Here is an 18,087-nt window from a genome sequence, read left to right on the forward strand (position 1 = left end):
TCCTCCCTCACATCCAAAATCACCATGTCCAGGTCAGGTCCGACAACCGGACCGCAGTAGCCTATGTGAATCACCAAGGAGGGACAAGGTCACGCCCTCTGATGGTGGTGGCAGACAGGATCCTTGGTCTAGCAGAGCGAAACCTCCTATCCCTCAGCGCCCTTCACATAAAGGGGATAGAAAACGTGAAGGCAGATTTTCTAAGCCGCCATACCCTAAGACAGGGGGAGTGGGGGTTGAACCCGGAGGTCTTCCATCAGATTGTCCAGTTATGGGGGCAGCCAGACATAGACCTGTTCGCCACAAGGGCAAACAGAAAGGTGCAGAGATTTTGCTTCCTAAATCCGGTAGAAAATCCCCATGCCATAGATGCCCTCCAGATTCCTTGGGGGTTCAGGAAGGCCTATGCCTTTCCGCCATTAGTGATGATTCCAGTAGTGGTGAGGAAGATCCGGGAGGAAGGCGCCAGGGTGATTTTGATAGCCCCTTTTTGGCCCAAGAGGCCTTGGTTCTCTCTGCTTCGGCTAATGTCGGTGTCAGATCCCTGGATTCTACCAGAGAGGCCGGACCTTCTCATGCAGGGACCAGTATTCCATGCCCAGGCCAGGGGGTTCCATCTTTCGGCATGGAATTTGAGAGGTCGCTATTGAGTAGCAAGGGGTTTTCACCAGGCTTAGTTTCTACTTTATTGGGGAGCAGAAAACCGATTACAACTAAGATTTATAGCAGAGTTTGGGGTAAATTCCTAGAGTTTATAGATATTCCGCTATCGAGCAAACCTCCGATCAGAGGGATCCTGGAATTTCTGCAAAAGGGGCGGGACCTGGGTCTAGCTACAGGGACCCTTAAGGTTCAAGTTTCAGCTTTGGGAGCACTCTACAATTGTAATCTGGCTGGGAATAGGTGGATCTCGAGGTTTATCAAGTCCTGTGCCAGAGCTGGACCGGTTAGGTCCATGGGTGTTCCTCCTTGGGACCTGAATTTAGTCTTGAACCCCTACACAAGGTTTCTCAAAAAATTCTCACCCTTAAGACCATCCTTCTAGTGGCCTTAACATCAGCCCGTAGGGTGGGGGATCTGCAGGCCCTCTCGGTTAATCCTCCTTACACACATCTTTGAGGATAGGGTCACCTTGCGGCCAGATCCAGCATACCTTCCCAAGGTGGTATCTAGATTTCACCGTAGTCAGGAGATTGTGCTACCCTCGTTCTACAGCAATCCCAAGAACCCAGGGGAAGTCAGGTTCCATAGCCTAGATGTTAGGAGGTCCCTGCTACAGTACATTCACATGACTAGTCTGTGGAGGAAAGACTGTTCTCTGTTCCTGGCCTTTCAAGGGTGTAGGAAAGGTCATGGGGTGTCCAAGGGTACCATCTCTAGGTGGCTCAGGGAGGCCATTTGCTTAGCCTATACGTCCACAGGGGTTCCAGCCCCGGACAATGTGAGGGCTCATTCCACCAGAGCCGTTGCAACCTCCTGGGCAGAGAGAGCAGACGTCTCGATCGAGCAGATATGTAGGGCTGCTACTTGGTCTACACCATCCACCTTCTTTAAGCACTATCGGTTGGATCTATCCTCTTCTGATCTCACCTTTGGGAGAAGGGTACTTCAGGCGGTGGTCCCTCCCTAGGGTGCTCATAAATTCTCCAAAATTCTCTCAAGGTATGCTGTCATGGGGGAGGGGAAAACACCAAGGTTACTTACCGGTAGCCGGTTTTTCCTGAGCCCATGACAGCACCCGTAGTTTCCCCCCCTTATTTTTTCTATGTTTCTCACACCCTGGTGTGCACTGTGTGGGGTGGTGTGTATATGTATATTGTGGTGTTGGTTATGTGCCTAACCTGTTTAGGGAGGTCCTCTCAATGCTCTATAAACAACTTAAGCGAGGGAGAGGTACCGCCTTTTTATTTCAGACGGTTTCCTGTCCTTGGTGGGGCGGATCCTCTCTCAAGGTGTGCTGTCATGGGCTCAGGAAAAACCGGCTACTGGTAAGTAACCTTGGTGTTTCTCATGATGCCATCTATTTTGCGAAGTGCACCAGTCCCTCCTGCAGCAAAACAACCCCACAACATGATGCTGCCACCCCCATGTTTCACAGTTGGGATGGTGTTCTTAGGCTTCCAAGCTTTTCCCTTTTTCCTCCAAACATAACTTTTTGGGCATTATGACTATCGTTACGTTTTAGTTTCATCAGACCACAGGACGTGTCTCCAAAAATTATGGTCTTTGTTCCTGTGTGAATTTGAAAACCTTAATCTAGCTTTTTTGTTTCTTTTGGAGTAATGGCTTCTTCCTGACAGAGTGGCCTTACAGCCCATGTTGATACAGTACTCGCTAAACTGTGGATATTGACACAATCTTACCAGCTTCCGCCATCATCTTCACAAGGTCTTTTGCGTTTGACCTTCGGTTAATATGCACATGTCAGACCAAAGCATGTTCATCTCTGGAACACAGAACCTGTTTCCTTTTTGAGCGGTATAATGGCTGGACATGCCCATCTTGCTTATACTTAATAATTGTTTGCACAGATGAACCAGGCACCTTCAGGTTTTCTTGAAATTGAAACGATGAGCCAGACTTGTGCAAGTCCACAATTCTCTTCCTGATATCTTGGCTGATTTATTTAGACTTTCCCATGCTGCTACACAAAGAAGCAGTGTGTTTCAGGTGTGCATTAAAATACATCCACAAGTGTATCTCTAATTAACTCAGATGTTGCAAGAAGCTTCCAAACACATGACATCATATGGGCAGTCCAGAATTGTTTAAAGGCATAGTAATCTTAGTGTATGTAAACTTTTGACTTTGCAGTAAGTAATAAAAATGCCTTAAAAAATTCTCTCTCTCACTACTTTGGCATTTAGCAAATATTAAAAATTATGGTAACCTTAATTGACCTAAAACGGGAAAGGTTTATTCTGATTTCATGTCAGATATTGAGAAAAACATGCATATGTGTCTTTTTATATACTGTATGTAAACTTCTGGTTTCAACAGTAGGTGGAGTAATTTCTGTAAGAATAACTGCCTGAATACTCTTCTCTTTACCGTCTCCACTAAAACCTTACCCTCTTTTCTGTCCGGCTTTGAGGATGTATTCTCAGAAAAGGGGTGGCAAGAATCCCCCCCCCCCCCATCATGATTATGATTGCCCCATTAACTTGCTCCCTGGAGCAAAACTACCCAAAGCCAGATTGTTTAGGAAGCAGAGGAGAATCCATCTGTAACAATCTTCTAAAATCAATTGTATTTTATTAGGTTATATAGAAAATTAAAACACCCGCTTAGGAGGACATCAGCAAATGTGTTTCGAACTATGAGTTCTTAATCATTGCATAGTGCATTTGCTTTCTTTAAAGCCAGATTGTACAATGTTTCTGGACCTGAAAGGCCAGCTATGAAAGATTAGATCACCAAAAGTCTTGCTAAAGAACATATTATACCCTCCTCTTCTCGTGGTGGCAGGGTTCTTCTTTGTCAAGAAAAAAGATGGGGGGGCCTGCGTCCTTGTTTAGACTTTCGTGAGTTTAAATCGGATTACCACCCGAGACCCTCATTCCCTTCCACTCATGCCAGATTTATTGAATCAGATTGTTGGCGCTAAATGGTTCTCCAAGTTGGACCTAAGGGAGGCCTATAATGTGTTTAGAATCAAAGAAGGGGAGGAGTGGAAAGCGGCCTTTAAAACTCCTGAAGGGCATTATGAAAATTTTGTCATGCCATTAGGTATGACTAATGCTTCCACCGTTTTCCAACATTTCGTCAATGACATTTTTTGTCGTCTGGTGGGCAAATTTGCAGTGGTATACCTTCATGACATTTCAATTTACTCGTCCGATTTTGAGACCCATCAGTTACACGTCAGGCAGGTGCTACAGATATTACGGGCAAATAAACTGTATGCTAAACTTGAAAAATGTGTATGCGCCGTACAGGCGGTGCAATTTTTAGGATACCTGGTCTAGTCTTCAGGTTTCCAGATGGACCCGGGTAAGGTCCGTGCAGTACTGGAATGGGATCCACTGGAAAATCTGAAAGCCTTACAACATTTTCTGGAGTTTGCCAATTACTATCGAACGTTTATCAAGAAGTTTTCTTAGATTGTCAAACCTCTTACTGACATGACCAAAAATGACACGGATTTGTGTAATTGGACAGTCCTTGCCCGCTGGCCATTTTTTTCCCTGAGGAATGTTTTGCCACAGCACCTGTACTTATTCAACCCAATGTTTCTCAACCGTTTATGGTTGAGGGTGATGCTTCTGAGGTGAGGGTTGGAGCCGCTTTAACATAAGGGTCGTCTCCTGGTAAGCGGCGTCAATGCCCTTTTTTTCTCAAAATAATGATCACAGGACAAATAAAACTAGGATATTGGGAATAGGGAACTTCTGGCTGGTTGGCTTTTCAGGAGTGGCATCATTTTCTGGAGGGCGCAGCTCACCCGGTCATGGTGATTACAGACCATAAAAATTTGTTGTATCTGGAACCTGCTAAACGTCTTACTCCGAGACTAGCTAGATGGTCTTTATGCTTCACCAATGTGGTGTAGTAGTATACGACACTCCCTGGTTTAGAGGTCAGGTGCTCAAGTAGGGTTTCACCCCCTATACATGCAAGAAAGGAACTCGGCATTCAAATTGCAGTAAATGAAACAAATTATTTTTAATGGCAATTCAATTGGTTAACGTTTCGGTCTAAGCAATTACTCATTCATCAGAATTGATTGGCAAAATACAAGAGGTACCACACGGCAAAGTGCAGAGCTGTAGGTAATGCGACATGCGTTGCTATAGAACGGCGCTAAGCGCACGGCAATCAGTTTTGATGAAGGTCTAATTGCTAAGACCGAAACACTAACCGATTGGATTGCCATTAAAATCATTTATTTCATTCACTGCAATTTGAGTGCAGAGTTATTTACTTGCTTTATTTTTCATTAGGTTTAATATCTTTGTCACTTACCGTCCTGGGGTTAAGAACGCCAAGGCTGATGCCTTGTCTCGCAGTTTCTCTCAGGAAGGTAGTTCGGATGACTTTATTCCTATTCTACAAGAGGGAGTAGTCATTTCCACCGTTTACTCAGATCTTGAGTGGGAGGTGTTGAAGGCTTTTGTGCCTTTAAATTTGCGTCATAAAATGTTAGAATATCATTACTCGGTTCTTGCAGGTTACCCAGGTAGAAAAGCAACTTTGGACCTTCTTTCTCATTGTTTTTGGTGGGCAAGGTTACATCAGGATATTGTTGATATTGTGTCTACCTGCGACATTTGTGAGCATACTCATCCGTCCAGGTCTCTCCTACCATTAGTGATTCCTGATAGACCATAGACACATCTGTCTATGGATTTTATTACTTTCCTTCATCCACTGGAAAAACGGTGATCTTAGTGGTGGTGGACAGGTTTAGCAAGATGGCACACTTCATTGCCATATCAGCTCTTCAGAATGCCAAATGCTTGGCTCAAGTGTTTATCAGTGAGATTGTGAAGCTTCACAGGGTTCCTTCAGATGTGGTTTCAGATCGGTGGACCCAGTTTCTATCTAAATTTTGGAGGGCTTTTTGTTCTCACCTCGGGGTGCATCTATCTTTTTGCTGTGACTTTTATCCTCAATCGAATGGTCAGACTGAATGCATAAATGCTTAGAGACCTACCTTAAGTGTTTCATTTTGGAGAATCAGGAAGATTGTTTAATGAAAATTCTGCCAAAGGTAAGATGACCAATCGTCATCATAAGTCCACTGGTAAGTCACCATTTTTTGGTGCATACGGTTTCCACCCTCAGTTTTGTACTTTCACTAGGGAAGGTTCTTTGTGGGTTCCTGAAGAGGAACGTTTTTCTTTGCTCTTTTCTGTATGGCAAGGGATACAGAAAAACCTGAAGCTTATGAGGAACAGATATAAACGCATGGCTAATAAAAAAAAAAAAAAAAAAAAAAAAAAAAAAAAAAATGTATGCCAGGTCCGGACCTGTGTGTAAATGACTGTGTGGTTACCTACCAGAAATATAAAATTAAAAGTTCCTTCCTGGAAGCTAGGTCCCAGGTTCATTGGTCCATATAAGGTGGTCTCAGTCATTAATCCTGTAGCTTTTCGTCTTGAGTTACCACAAGCACTTAAAATCCACAATGTGTTTCATAGATCTTTGCTCAAAAAATATGTTGCTTCATTGGAACTGTCACCCTTACCACCTCCTCCGGTCATGGTGGATGGTAAATTGGAATTTCAGGTAGCAAGAATGGTTGATTCTCATTTTGTTTGCCATTCCCTTCAGTACCTGGTGCATTGTAATGGTTATAGTCGAGAGGAATGAATGTGGGTACCAGCATCGGAAGCAAATGCCAGTAGGTTGCTTCATTCTTTCCATGCAACTCATCTGGATAAACCTGGTTCTGAGGTCCATCGTAGAAGGGGGGGTACTGTCACGTATGTGCCGCATCCTGCTGAGACCTTTGGGGTATCTGGGATCAGAAGGTCTCGAGATGATGGGGAGAGCAGGATGCAGTCTCAGATGAGTGTTTTAGGGGACTCCTCTTTCCTTTCCTTCCTGTCTTTTGTGCCACACGCTTGGCATTACCTTGCTCCAGTGTGCCACATATTCCATGTACATTCCCATATAACAAGCACAGTGAACACAATATACACCTGTATATATGGAATATGTGCTTATTCCTCAATAGTATGCACATATTCCATGTACATTCCCATATAACAATCACAAGGAACACAATATACTCCTGTACATATGGAATATGTGCTTATTCCTCAATAGTATGCACATATTCCATGTACATTCCCATATAACAAGCACAGGGAATACAATCTACACCTGTATACACTCGTTGTCAAAATTGTTGGTACCTCTTGTTTAATGAAAGAAATACCCACAATGGTCACAGAAATAACTTGAATCTGACAAAAGTAATAGTAAATGAAAAATCTATGAAAATGAACAAATTAAAGTCAGACATTGCTTTTCAACCCTGCTTCAACAGAATTAAAAAAAAATTAAACTCCTGAAATAGGCCTGGACAGAAATGATGGTACCCCTGAAAATAATGTGACAAAAAGGACATGTTAAATCAAGTTGTGTCCACTAATTAGCATCACAGGTGTCTACAATCTTGTAATCAGTCAGTGGGCCTGTATATAGGGCTACAGATACTGTGCTGTTTGGTGACATGATGTGTACCACACTCAACATGGACCAGAGGAAGCAAAGGAAAGAGTTGTCTCAGGAGCTTAGAAAGAAAATTACAGACAAGTATGTTAAAGGTAAAGGTTACAAGACCATCTCCAAGCAGCTTGATCTTCCCGTGACTACAGCTGCACATATTATTCAGAAATTTAAGATCCATGGGACTCTAGCCAACCTCCCTGGACGTGGCCGCAGGATGAAAACTGATGACAAATCAAAGAGATTAAAGGTGAACTTCAAGCTCCAGGAACATCAGTGTCCGATCGCACCATCCGTCGTTGTTTGATCCAAAGTGGACTTCATGGGAGACGACCAAGGAGAACATAATTTTTGAAAAAAATCATAAAAAAGCCAGACTGGAATTTGCCAAACTACATGTTGACAAGCAACAAAGCTTCTGGGAGAATGTCCTACGGACAGATGAGACAAAAATGGAAGTTTTTGGCAAGGCACATCAGCTCTATGGTCACAAACAGAAAAATTAAGCATATCAAGAAAAGAACACTGTCCCTACTGTGAAACATGGAGGAGGCTCTGGTATGTTCTGGGGCTGCTTTGCTGCATCTGGCACAGGGTGTCTTGAATCTGTGCAGGGTACAATGAAATCTCAAGTCTATCAAGGGATTCTAGAGAGAAATGTGCTGCCCAGTGTCCGAAAACTTGTTCTCAGTGGCAGGTCATGGGTCTTGCAACAGGATAATGACCCAAAACACACAGCTAAAAACACCCAAGAATGGCTAAGAGGAAAACATTGGACTATTCTGAAGTGGCCTTCTATGAGCCCTGACCTAAATCCTATTGAGCATCTTTGGAAAGAGCTGAAACATGCCGCCTGGAAAAGGCAACCTTCAAACACGAGCAGTTCGCTCATGAGGAGTGGGCCAAAATACCTGTCGAGAGGTGCAGAAATCTCATTGACAGTTACAGGAATTATTTGATTGCAGTGATTGCCTCAAAAGGTTGTTCAACAAAATATTAAGTTAAGAGTACCATCATTTCTGTCCAGGCCTATTTGAGGAGTTTAATTCTTTTAAAAATTCTGTGGAAGCAGGGTTTAAAAGCAATGTCTGACTTTCATTAGTTAATTTTCATTGATTTTTAATGTATTATTACTTTTGTCAGATTCAAGTTGTTTCTGTGACCATTGTGGGTTTTTCTTTCATTAAACGAGGGGTACCAACAATTTTGACCATGTGTGTATATGGGACATGTGCTCATTCCTGTATAATCTGCACATATTCCATGTACATTCCCATATAACAAGGAGAGGGAACACAATATACTCCTGTATATATGGGATGTGTGCTCATTCCTCTAAAATTTGCATATATTCCATGTTAACCCCATATCTACGGTGTTCATGAAGCCTATTATGTCTCTTTATTTTTGTATGAATAAGTTATGATCATTCTTAATATTCATTCCTTTTAGTACGTCCCACCTGTCTGGAACCTTCTGGTGGAGAATTGTGAAACCCCACTAAGCAGTATCTGATCTATGCCATTGTCTTAAAGGGGAAGCATTAGAGGTGGAGGTGCAGCTGTGAGCGCTGCCTGGCTGTTGGAGCCTCCTCCCCGGATACCCGGGCTAGTGCTATGGCACATACCTGCTGCTGCTGCTGGACCTCACGCTCACACACCACATGCATCTACAGTGGTGACTCTTCTTCGCCTGGTGACCACAGGACCTTTGATGATGTCATGGTCATGTGATCAGTCACATGCATAGGTCAAGTCTAAATTTTTTTTTTTTTTTTAGATGAAACTAAACCCGAGAACAAGGGCACAATCTGCCGTGTGTGGCGGAAGAACGGGAGAAAGTATTACTACTCAGACAGTAGTAGATTGCTGGAATTGATGCAATTGTGAGATCAGAATCATGACTCGTGCCCAGGACGCTACACTAAGGCTGGAGCGTGATGGAAGGTGGGCTCCTTTCCTGCTCCTGCTTACATTACACTGCCTATAGGACCTTTGATGATGTCACAGTCATGTGATCAACCCTTGTGCATGGGACAATGGGAGCTACTATTACCATAGGAGGCAGGCCCTTTCCATGACGTCACAGCGGAGTGAAGCTTATATTTGCAGGGACAGTCCTGAGCCCCCCTGCCACCTTGCCACACCCCACCCACACTGGAGGAGCTTGCTCGGACTGGTGTAACATCTCCAAATGTTGCACACCTTATCCCTGCAATTTCTATGGGATTTTGGAAGATCTGTGCACATGATCAAGAATTTTCCTGACAGGACTTCATGTACAGAAAAAGAAGCTGCATGTCCACTTTTTGTGCGGATTTGCCTGCATTTTTCCTAAACAATGTATTAGAAAAAACGCATGACCCCAGGTAAAAATGCGTGGAATTTCAGCAGCATTTCTGCTGCTAAGAAGTGCAGAACCTTGCCGAAACGCTGCAGAAATTTCTTTAATTGAGGTCAATTCCTGATTGTGCACACATAACCTTATAATTTCTGTTCCAACTGCTGCAGATCTACAAAATCTCTTAATAACTCTGCCCACAATAATGAATGACAGCTTTCTGTGTCACTGTGCATAGGCAGAAAGCTGCCAATCAGTGGTTACTACTGTGACTAAAAGGGGGGGAGGATAGCTAGAGCTCATGAGTATGGAAGTGTACATTGCTGTAGGTTTACAGTCACAAGCTCCTGCTGATCAAACACTGTATTGTCAAAACTACAGCAAGCAGTCAATTAATACATCTCTGGGGTTTCTGTCCCTATATTATACTGCTCCCAGGCAAAGTAGCAAAACTCTGGTCCTTGGGTCTCTTTAAATGGTTTATTCAAGCGTGGGACTAAAGACTGCCGAATTGTGACAGTGTATGTGGCGCGCCTGAGGGTTCGACCGCCACAGGAATGCTGCACTTCTCTAATGGAGTGTAGTGTTCCTCCTCTGAGGTAAGAACAGTGTGATGGTCAGGACCCCACCTCTGCATCCAACACCACATTTCTCCCACCAGAGGGAGCTAAAATGCACTAGGTGCTGCCCCTCCTGGTACTCGGGAGACTGGGGAACCAAGAGTTAGGGGAACCAATTAGTGGGTGAGGGTGGAGGACTCACATTTTAGTGACACTTAATAATTCATATTTAATACACAGCCATCTTGGTTCTGGGCCTTTTGATGTCTCTTGTATTGTGATCTCCCACGCTGAACGTGGATCCTGTGTGGACCTGCAGCGGAGGGAGACACGGCCCTCGTACCCTGGCCTTGGGTCGAGGGGCAGGTTGCAGATAATGGATGTCTCAACCCGGTCAAGGACCATGACCAAGACTGCCTGGAGCTCGGGAGTGTAGCTCCACCGCAAATGGAACCCACGGAGGATGCAGACGGAGCGGTATACGCCACCTGTCCTCGCTATGCTGATCTATTCAGAGGGATTCCAGCTGCAAGAGGGGTACCGGCCCCCGACACCTGACCTTGCTACTCCACGTCCTGGTCAGGAAAGCCCGGTAGGCCCTGAGGATCCCACCGGGTAACGGAAGGAGCGGACCTGCCACCCGTACCCTTTTTCTGAGAGGAGTTCAGAGGGAGACCCGGCCTATTTACACACACACACAGACAGGAAAGGACCCGGTCTGAAGTCTAGGAACACTCTGGTGCAGGGTCCTGATCGAACACTGGACTTACTCAGAGGTTGTCGGACCCCCCCCCCCATCTCTGGTGACCGCAGAACTCCGTGAGGAGCAGGGAGAAGCCTTGCAGCTGTACTCTTCAACGTGAGTAAAAATCCCTGGAAGTTAACGCCTATGGCCTCCGGACTCTATTCTGCATTACACCACACTACGCAGCACCAGACCTCCTAGACTACTACCCCCTCCATCCTGTCCCTCTGCCCTGAGGCCCTGCTCCGCCTGTGGGGAGTAGTAACAACGACTGCTGCCATAATACCATGCCTCAGCGGACTGCAGCAGCGCTGGTGGCCTTCACCAGGTGCCACAGGTGGCGTAGTCGAGATCAGCCACTCAACCCGGACAAGCCCATACCATCCTTTTTAAAGTGCGACGACCCTGGGCACGGAGCTGGTCCGGGCCACGGCTGCACCCCATCTACATCACAGGACCCGGCTCCGAGTCCCCCATCTCCCAGGGTAGGGCTTCCACGAGTCACACATGTACACATGCTGTCACGATTCCCTGGTATTCCTTGTGTGGGTGATCACATGAATGCGATTTGCATACACATGCTGACTAGTCTCGTCTAGCTTCTCTCAATTCACTTTTATTGAGCAAAGCACAGGCATGTGACCACAAGTATGTAAAAAGTATACATGGGTCACATGACCACTTGCAGCGCTAATATTTAGGAATCATGCCACAATTTGTCAGTGTGAAGTCACATATTGTGACAACCCTTTCAACCCCTTACCGATATATGACATAGTGGTACATCATATACTGGCTCTTTGACTTGAATGCTGGCCCGCAAGCAGAGCCCGCATCTTTCCTGGCATATGATGGCTGTGTTATTCAGCCATCATCTGACTAACAGTTGCAGGTTGAGTGGAGCTCCGCCTGCGGCTGTTAACCTGTTAAATGCTGCTGTCAATCTGCAACAGCAGTATTTAATGCGCGCTGGGAAGGTGTGCGTGTCATTCTATGCGCCTGTCATGACTGTACTTCTGTGACTGTCATCCTGTGGCCAGCATTCATAGGAGACCGTGATTTTCGCTATACATAGCCAAACTATGGTATTGCTGTGTACAGGGCTGCAATCAGGAATTTCAAGGCCCCATATTGGCAACATTTTCGGGGCCCCCTTGATACTCCGCCCAGGTTTCACCCCAGCGCTGCCTCTGCCCATCGAACCTTGCACAGTCCCACCACCCACTCTTGGAAATACTCCACTTCTGCACCCTGTCCTCAGCAATCACACATTAACAATTCCCATTGAATCATATCACATATATAGCCATTAGTGTTGATCGAGCGTGTATTGTTAACCCTTTCGGCGAGCACGCTCGGGTGCTCGGCCTCTGTTAGTGCCGCTGCATGTGTCACGGCTGTTAAACAGCTGTAATACATGCAGGGATTGCCTAACAAACAGGTATTTGTAAGACATGGAGCATGCAAAGCGTTGTCGCAGGGAAAAAGATTCCACTCCCATAGAGAACAGATTGACCATATTTCAGCAAAATTTTTCACTTGCTCTCAAAGATGTAGAAGAGTTCAATCGTTCATCAAAACTGACTGCAAATTGTTAGAGATGTTGCCCATGTGGTTACTGCTTTGCCACCAACCCAAGTTAGTGTAGAGAGGCTGTTCTCTAGCCTTAAAAGGGGGTGTCCACTACTTTTATATGATCCCCCAATGTATTCCCCCAGGGCCCATAAGTGTTTCTCTAAATACCTTGTGGTGCTTTTTCTGCCTGTGAGCGGCACTATCACTGGCCGCTCAGACGTCACGTGACCCCCGGCTACATCAGACTCTGACATCCATTGATGTCATGACAAGTTCCGGCTGCAGCAGAGGCTACTCACTTCTGCGTTCCACGGTGGATGCTGGGCTGTGGGCGGGGTGACCCAGCATGTCACCCCGCCCACAACCCAGCATCCACCGCGGGGACCGCGTCACTGATGTCACGCCTCACTTGACGTGACATCAGTGACGGGTTACGTGATGCCTCTGAGCGGCCAGCTATAGCGCCCCTCAGAGGCAGAAAAGGCACCGCAAGTTATTTACAAAAACACTTCTGGGCCCCGGGGGGATACATTGGGGGGTTCATATAAAGTAGTGGACAACAAATTGATAGACTGCTCAAATGTTATTCAGTACGTTTTTGTTGAAAACAGATTTTTTCCACTTACTGCATAGTGTATAATAAATTGTAAATATGCAAACTTTTTTCTCTTTCCCCATGACGGCACCACGGAGAGAGGGGATCCGCCCTTCAAGGACAGGAAACCTACAGATAAAAAAGGGCGGCACCTCTCTCCCGCATCAGTTGGTTTCCTGTCCTTGACGGGGACCTACAGATAAGAAAAAGAGAGAAAGTGAAAGAAACGAAGATGAAAGAAAAGATAGACTTACCAGGCCCGGCCAGACCGGTTCAGGCAGCGGGGGTTCCCTGCCTCGGCAGTGGGCCTTCAGGGTGGCAGGGAGACGCGACGCAGGGATTGGACCGCCGTGGTCTCCAGTGGTGTCGGGGCCCAGGTTGGTAAGTATGGCGGGGCTTCCGGGGCTCAGGTTGGTGAGTAGGCCTGAGCTCTGGGCCCAGGTCGGATGCTTGCCGGGGCTTTCAGGGGAGCGCGCATGAGGGGGGGGCGTCCCCCACGCTGGAGGTACACAGCGGTGGCCTAGCCAGGGGGGGCGCACTTCATGGCTCAGAGGTGGCAGGCCAGAAGGGGGGCAGACCCCTATAGAGACTCTGGCACTCTTCAGCTATGAGTGAGCAGGAGCTACAGGAGGTGCAGCCCCTGCACCCCCACTCACCATCACCTCAGACGCGGGAATCGTATAAAAGGACCCTCCACGACAACACAGCCAAGGTGACGGCGGGAGCGGACGGTCTGGCAGGTCTTCACAACGCGGCAAGGACTCAAGCGTGGCGTCAACCTCGAAGAAAGACCCAGCTACTGGGACAGGTTCCTCTTCAAATCCGGTATTCCCTCTTACAACGGGTTGGTAAGTGATCTTCGTGAAAGCTCACTTGTAACTTGGGGCCCCCCTCTCTTTTCCTCTCAGGGAAGGAAGAGTACGGGCAAGTCCAAGCACAAGCACAGGACCTGCGCACTTTGCACAGAAGATCTGCCCACCACGTGGCAAAAAAAGACTGTGCAACTCATGCATCGAACAGACAATCTGTGAGGAGACCCCAAAGTTCGCTTCAGAACTCAGATCCCTTATTAATTCTCAGGTTGAGGATACCTTTAAGTCCCTGCAGAAGGGGGGAGAAGAAACAAGGGAAAACTAGACACCTATCCCTGGTGTCAGAATCTAGTAGTTCAGACGAGGAGGGGGTGGTCTCCGATTCATTCTGTTTATCATCTTCGTCATCTTCCGGGGATGGGGGTCATAGCTGTTTCCCTATAGAGGGTACAGATAGTCTGATTAAAGCAGTTAGGTCCACTATGGGGTTCATAGATCCTCGCCCTAAAAAAACAGTCCAGGATATGATGTTTAGTGGCCTGGAACAAAAGAAAAGGATATCTTTCCCTCTTAATGATAAGGTACACTCTCTTATTAAGAGGGAATGGAAAAAAACGGAGAGGAAAGGATTATTGTCGCCTAAAAGGAAATACCCCTTCGAGGACCCAGTATGCTCCTTCTGGGGAAAGGCGCCCAAATTAGACGTGGCGATAGCCAAAGCCTCTAAAAAAAATTCCCTGCCCTTCGAAGACATGGGGGTGCTGAGAGACGCAATGGACAAGAAAGCTGACTCCTTTCTGAAAGGAGCTTGGGAGGTGGCAGGAGGGGGGTTGAAACCCGCAGTGGCAGCCACATGCACAGCCAGATCTTAAATGATCTGGCAAGATCAGCTAGAAGCGCAACTAAGAAATAAAACGTCAAGGGACCGCATAATAGACTCCATCCCAGTAATGAAGGGCGCAGCAGCTTTTCTGGCTGACGCTTCAGCCGATTCCGTCAGACTGGCAGCCAGGGCTGGGAGTTTTTCTAACGCAGCTAGACGGGCCCTCTGGCTCAAATGCTGGCCGGGCGACCTCCAGACAAAATCTAGGCTGTGCTCCATCTCTTGTGAGGGGGGGTTCCTATTCGGATCTACCCTGGATGATATCCTTGATAAAGCCGTGGATAACAAAAAAACGCTTCCGGGTCCTCTCCGGTACTTCATTTAGGAAGTCCTTTTGGAGCAGGAAGTTTATGCATAGGAAACCCCCCAAAGACCAGGAAAGGTGGGAAGATAGGAGACAAAAAAAGGCCAAGGGGTTAATGTTTAACAGGCCCCCCAGTGACAACAGGAAACCCGCCCAATGAAAGGCAGCCCCAGGTGGGGGGGAGACTTCTCCATTTCCTCCCGGCCTGGGAGAAAATATCAAATAGATGTTGGATTTTAGACCTGATAAAATCAGGACTAAGATTGCAGTTCCTCTCCATTCCCCGTCCAAATTTTGTCATAACCCCTGTGAGATCTTCAGGGGTAGAACAACTAGCTCTAGAACAGAAGGTTCTAGGCCTAATAGGCAAAGCAGTCCTTCAGGAAGTCCCAGCTCAGGAGGAAGGCAAATGATTATACTCCCCTCTGTTCCTCAGAAAAAAACCAGATGGGACGTTCAGGACTATTGTGAACCTAAAAAAATTGATCAAATTTCTAAAGGTACAATCGTTCAAGATGGAATCAATAAAAACATCAGTGAAATTGTTGTTCCCAGACTGTTTTATGGCTGTCCTGGATCTGAAGGATGCCTATTATCACGTCCCCATACACAGAGACTACCAGAAGTTCCTGAGAGTAGCGATACCGCTGAAAGGCATAATCAAACACTACCAATATGCGGCTCTTCCCTTCGGGTTAGCGATAGCCCCGAGGGTCTTCACAAAAATAGTGGCAGAGGTGATGGCCCATCTGAGGGAGCAGAACATCCTAATAGTTCCGTACCTAGACGATCTGCTGATAATAGGCAACTCGTTCAACCATTGCAAGGACCATCTAGCAAGTGTCATGGGTTCCTTGACGAATTAAGGCTTGCTAATGAATCTAAAAAAATCCAGGTTGGAGCCGGATCAAGTGCAAGAGTATTTAGGTATCCTATTAGATTCAAGGAATCAGGAATGCCATCTCCTGGCAGTGAAAATCCAGAGTATGATGGCCCGAGTATCCCATGTAAAGAACCATCCCTATATGACACTGCGGGGAGCAATGTCCCTCCTAGGTTCCATGACTGCCTGCATCCCGGGGGTCCGCTGGGCTCAGTTGCACACCAGGGACTTACAATGGGAAATCTTGGGGGCGGAAAGGTCACTAAAAGGGCACTTAGAAGGTCGGCTAACTAGATCATCAAAAGCCTTGCTTTCCCTAACATGGTGGACAGAGGGGGACAATTTAGCCTGAGGCATTCCGTGGACAATATCAGTGTCACAGGTCCTAACGACAGATGCAAGCCCCAGGGGGTGGGGGGCTCATCTAAACGACCAGATAGCTCAGGGAGTCTGGTCAACGGATTCGGAAGGGGTATCTTCCAACATGAGGGAACTTCTGGCGGTAAAATATGCCCTCTTGGAATTCTTAAACACTCTACGAGGTCACCATGTGAGAGTTTTTTCTGACAACAAAGTAGTGGTGGCATACTTAAATAGCCAAGGGGGGACTTGGTCCCATTCTCTTCTACAAGTGTCAAGTTCCATCCTCCAGGTAGCAGAGAACAATCTAGAGTCCCTATTGGCACTCCACATAAAGGGGGCAGAAAATATCACGGCAGACTTTCCTGAGCAGGACCCAGCTGAGACAGGGCGAGTGGGAGCTGAATCAGCTGGTGTTCAACCAAATCACGAAGGCTTGGGGAATCCCCTCCATAGACCTATTCGCCAACTGGCAAAACAAAAAAGTGGACATATTCTGCTCAATCAACCCCAAGGGGAACCCAGCAGCTTTAGATGCCTTCTCAATCCCATGGAACCACCAGCTAGCTTATGCCTTTCCTCCGATTGCTCTCATTCCGGCAGTTCTGAGGAAAATCAGGGAAGACGAGGCAAACCTAATTCTGATCGCCCCCTTCTGGCCAAAGAGGCCTTGGTTTTCCTGGCTGAGGATAATGTCCACCTCCGACCCCTGGGTCCTTCCGGAAATTCCGGATCTCCTCTCTCAGGGACCAGTCCTTCACCCTCAGGTAGCAAACCTGCACCTGACAGCCTGGATTTTGAGAGGGTGCTCTTAAGAGATAGAGGTTTTTCCCCCAATTTAATCTCCACCCTACTGCAGAGTAGGAAACCCGTAACCACCAGGCTCTACGGTAAAACCTGGGAAAAATTCCTCTTATTCATAGGTTTGAAAGTATTAGGGGAGGCCCCCATTACTGCCATCTTAGAGTTCCTTCAAAAGGGGTTGGAGCAGGGGTTGGCCACAAGCACTCTAAAGGTTCAGGTTGCGGCACTGGGAGCCCTATATAACTGCGACCTGGCCAGGGATAGGTGGATCTCCAGATTCATCAGGGCATCTCATAGGTCCAGGCCCATCCCCTCCCGGAATACTCCTCCTTGGGACTTAAATTTAGTTCTTTCAGCCCTGACCAAACGTCCCTTTGAACCTCTAGAGAATGCATCTCTTAAAATTCTGTCTCTTAAGACATCTCTCCTAGTAGCCCTCACATCGGCACGTAGGGTTAGCGACATACAAGCCTTATCAGCAGGACCCCCCTTTACGCAAATTCTAGAGGACAGGGTGACACTTAGGACTGACCCAGCATACCTTCCTAAGGTGGGATCACTCTTCCACAGGTCACAGGAGGTCACCCTCCCTTCCTTTTGCTCAAACCCAAAAAACAAGTCCTACACACCTTAGATGTCAGGAGATGCATTATCCAGTACTTAGAGGCCACACGGGAGTGTAGGAAGGACAGGTCTCTTTTTGTGTGCTTCCAGGGATCTCTGAAGGGACGGAAGGCTTCCAATAGCACTCTGGCAAGGTGGATAAGGGACGCCATCTCCCTGGCTTACTCCTCAAGCGGAGAAACCGCCCCAGAGGATTTAAAGGCTCACTCGACTAGGGCAGTGGCAGCCTCCTGGGCGGAGAAAGCTGGGGCTTCAATCGAGCAGATATGTAGAGCTGCAACCTGGTCTTCCCCTTCTCCATTCTTTAAGCACATCTAACCTCTTCCTCGGACCTTACCTTTGGCAGAAGGGTTCTGGAGGCGGTGGTCCCTCCCTAAACGACACTTCTCTGCAAATCTCTCCGTGGTGCCGTCATGGGGAAAG

The 18,087-nt window shown here is 46.9% G+C and overlaps 1 protein-coding gene across 2 annotated transcripts in view; it reads right to left on the reverse strand.

Moving 5' to 3' along the window:
• Window positions 1-9,186, reverse strand: part of LOC141273810 (oocyte zinc finger protein XlCOF7.1-like) — a 75,657-nt gene extending 66,471 nt beyond the window's left edge. For both annotated transcript variants that reach the window (XM_073686183.1, XM_073686182.1), the window contains exon 1: window positions 8,807-9,186. The gene's annotated coding sequence lies outside the window, so the exon portion shown is untranslated. The remainder of the gene's footprint in view (window positions 1-8,806) is intronic.
• Between the last annotated feature and the right edge of the window lie 8,901 nt (window positions 9,187-18,087).

Source organism: Phyllobates terribilis, unplaced genomic scaffold (genome assembly GCF_046119375.1).
Source record: "Phyllobates terribilis strain yellow unplaced genomic scaffold, ASM4611937v1 Scaffold_5__5_contigs__length_657084704, whole genome shotgun sequence".
NCBI classification, from domain to species: domain Eukaryota; kingdom Metazoa; phylum Chordata; class Amphibia; order Anura; family Dendrobatidae; genus Phyllobates; species Phyllobates terribilis.